A 4126-nucleotide genomic window follows, 5' to 3' on the forward strand; every position below is an offset into this window, starting at 1 on the left:
TCTTTTCAGCATCGACGTCTTATCTGTGTTCTCTGAGCTCCAATAGTGGAACTCCGCCCATCTACTTCCGGTCAATGTAAATATATGTAAATTAGGATTTCTGAGTCTTAATTCTTCATCACTTTAGATTCAAACTCACCTGATATGCATTCTAGAAGTGTTGGTGAGTAGAGTGGTACCAGAGAAGTATTGAAATCTTCGAAAAATAGTTCTGTAACGACCCTGTTTAAGGCCCGTTAGCAGCTCCGCCAAGGGAGGTAACTCTCTTGGTGTTGTGGCTAGCGCGGCCGGTTTGTAAGCGAGAGGTTACTCTACCTCGCCGTTCGCTACAGTTCTGTACAGTCTAGTTCATACAAATATAATAGGTATGTGTAAAATTACATGTAATTTCACCAATAAGCACATTTTAAAGATTAAAATTACTTTTTCAAAATTGTATATGGATGGTAGACATGTTTATAAAATAAAAAATGGGGTTTACTTTTCTTAAGTAACTCACTTTATCATAATTCTTCATCATTACTATCTTGAGATCCAGAATTTCCTTGTGCAAATTCATTACATTTTGTCTTATTTTTCTTAATCATTGCGCAAAGTAAGATATCTGTCCTCAGTCTTTCAATATATTCTAGATCAATTCTGACAAACCCTGCTTTCAATCTAACAAAATGCTTGTGACTCTTGCTGATACTATTTTCCATGTGTTCCATTGAGATTTTTAGGATTCATCACTTTTATTGTCACAATTTTGAATATCACACCAAATGATATAGTGTCACACCATAAGATGAACCACACCACACCACAATTTGTCAATGCAAAAACTGTATTATATGCATTTAACATTCAAACAAAAAAAGTTTAAGAAAAATCACACAAAAGAGTGGAAAATTGTGCCACTAAACACTGTATAGGACTTGGGTATCGGACACAGGACTAGTGAAGAACCATATTTCTGGTGAGGAACACACGAATAAAGAATAGTATCACTTGTATAGTATTGTCTGGTAAGTATTGTTTACAGTTAAGTCTGCTGAATATTCACTACTGGTAAGTATTGATTACTCATAACTAGGATGTTCTGGTGTGCTACATTGCACTGGCACTGGGTCAGGCTGGATTTCCACTTCATGGTTAAATGAGTTTTCTGGGGATGAAGGGGTTAAATTCATTACCACTTGTAGATTTATTGTCTTTGTCCTGTATATTAACTGTGAATTTCTCCATAATTCTCTAAGCTTTTCTCTTTGTGATGGTGGAAGAGGCTTCACTCTGAATGTTTTGATTTCCCCTTTGAGTTTCTTCTCTTTGTATCTGTTAACAGAGAAACAAAACAGTGTATTCAAATATTTTAAATACAAACCCAATAATTAGATTAAATTAATTGTAATTAATTGACATTTACACATGTTGTACCACTGGCATATTTGACCCAGGTTTGCCTACTACTCTATCAATAAGTTTAACATTTCTATTTACTTTGTTTGTCGTTTTCTCAGGACTTCCTCTCTCCTTGCAGGACCTGCGTTTAATCTCTCCCTGTATCTCCGTGTTCTTTTTGCACATCTTTCTACTGTATCTGCCTCAAGCTGACAAAACAAAAAGGAAGCACGTGTGAGTAAATGTGACAAATGGAGTAGGTAAGTATGGATTCCCCTGAGTGGAGTAGGTATACATCTTTTTTCATGTGATGACAGACAAAAGTGTTAAAAAGGACAAAACATACATTAAACGTAGCTATTAGTTATAAAATACAAGAATGAATTGTTAGCTCAAATGAATCATTATTCTGTGTGTAGGAAAATACAGTTCATATCATATGGTGTGACAAATGGATTATAAGAAGTTTTAATTTGTTTTACATTTATGGCATTTAGCAGACGCCTTTATCCAAAGCGACTTAAACAAATGTATTGTTGTAAGTAAGTGAATCATCTATCCAACAGTCATCATAAGACAAAGTAATCAATGCTCACACCAGGGGCCATTGGCAGTCGTAATGCCAGTAGGGTTAGTATAGGGGGGGGGGGGTAGTGAGGGTGAAGCGGTCTTTAGGAGGGACTGTTAAGATGTAGCCTGAAGAGATGGGTTTTCAATCTACGGCCGAAGATCAGAAGTGACTCTGCAGTCCTGACAGTAGTGGGGAGCTCATTCCACCAGCAGGGCGCCAGGACAGTGAAAAGCCGTGACCGAGTAGCGCGGCCACTGCATCCACGTAGAGGTGGCGGTGCAAGGCGGGCAGCCGAGGTGGAAGAGCGGAGTGATCTTGCAGGGGTATGGGGGCTAACCATTGCTTGCAAGTAGGGAGGGGCTGTTCCCTTTGCCGCCCGGTAGGCAAGCACCAGGGTCTTGAATTTCATGCGAGCTGCTACCAGGAGCCAGTGGAGGGTGTGGAGGAGGGGCGTGATGGGAGAATTTGGGAAGATGGAACACCAGACGAGCGGCAGCGTTCTGGATGAGCTGCAGAGGCCTGATGGAGGCGGGGAGTCTGGCCAAGAGTGCATTGCAGTAGTCAAGGCGAGACATTACAAGTGTTTGGACCAAACGTTGTGCTGCTTCTCTGGTGAGGAATGGACGTATCCTTCTGATGTTGTAGAGGAAGAATCTACAGGAGCGTGCTGTCGCTGTGATGTTCGCCACACAGGATAAGCGGTTGTCAAGGATCACCCCAAGGTTCTTGGCTGTATGGGAGGAGGTCACAGAGTTTTCTACTGTGATGGAGAAGTCTTGGAGAGGGCAGGCTTTCCCTGGGAGGAAGAGCAGCTCAGTCTTGTGTTATGAGGAATTTTAGCTGGGGGCAAACTACGTAAGACTCTGTTGTAATGATAACCAGATGTGGAACATAGCCTAGGGGCCCCCAACCTCCAGACTTACTGGCACCATGCCACATATGGTATGGGGGAGGCTTACAAAGTTGTTTGTCTTCCTGTATAAATAGGAGCGAAACCCCAATGTCGTTGCTCTCTTATGGGGAATATGCTCTGACCATGTACCTTCCATTGTGAGCCCAGATCGATCTGAATTAAACTATCCTGATCCAACTTTTATTCGGCGTATCTACTTTTATTCGGCGTATCTACCGGTGACTGCATTCTTCAACATCTGAAAATCATCATTACAGTCTTGTCAAGGTTGAGCTTGAGGTGGTGGGCTGACATCCAAGCAGAAATGTCTGCAAGACATGCCGAGACACGTGTTGCCACCTGTGAGTCAGAAGGGGGGAAAGAGAAAAAAAGTTGAGTGTCATCTGCGTAGGTGTGGTAGGAGAAACCATGTGAAGAAATTACAGAGTCGAGAGATTTGGTATAGAGAAAGAACAGTAAAGGCCCAAGGACAGAGCCCTGGGGGACACCAGTGGTGAGGGGTCGTGGAGAGGACAGCGATCCTCTCCACGTCACCTGGTAGGAGCGACCGGCCAGGTAGGATGCAAACCAGGAGAGTGCAGAGCCAGATATGCCCAATTCTGAGAGGGTGGAGAGAAGGATTGGGTGGTTTACTGTGTCAAATGCAGCAGACAGGTCCAGGAGAATGAGAACAGAGGAGAGGGAGGAAGCTTGAGCGGAGTGGAGAGCCTCCGTGACAGCGAGGAGAGCAGTTTCAGTAGAGTGCCCAGCTTTAAAGCCGGATTGGTGAGGGTCAAGGAAGTTGTTTTGAAGGAGGTAGTTAGACAGTTGGTTAGAGACAGCACATTCAAGGGTTTTAAATTAGAAGGAGAGAAGGGATACCGGTCTGTAGTTATGGACAGCAGACGGGTCAAGAGTTGGTTTCTTGAGAAGAGGCTTGACTCTGGCTGTCTTGAAGGCAGCTGGGACAGATCCTGTGGACAGAGAGGAATTGATTAAGGTTGTAAGGAACGGAGATGGATTGGAGAAAGAGGGAGAGGATAGGATCGAGGGGGCAGGTGGTTGCCCGCTTGGATGTGACCAGCTTTAGAACATCCTCAGGGGAGAGGGGGGAGAAATCTGATAAACCAGAGACTGGGTGTTGTACAGTGGGTTTGGGAGGAGAGGTAGCATTGTTGGTGAGAGATAGAGAGAAGGAGCTGCTAATGTCATCAACGTTCTTTTCAAAATAGGTGACAGTCATCGGGAGACAGAGAGGAGGGAGGAGGGGGAGGAGGAGGAGG

This window comes from Argentina silus, assembly GCF_951799395.1.
Source record: "Argentina silus genome assembly, chromosome: Y".
Lineage (NCBI taxonomy): Eukaryota > Metazoa > Chordata > Actinopteri > Argentiniformes > Argentinidae > Argentina > Argentina silus.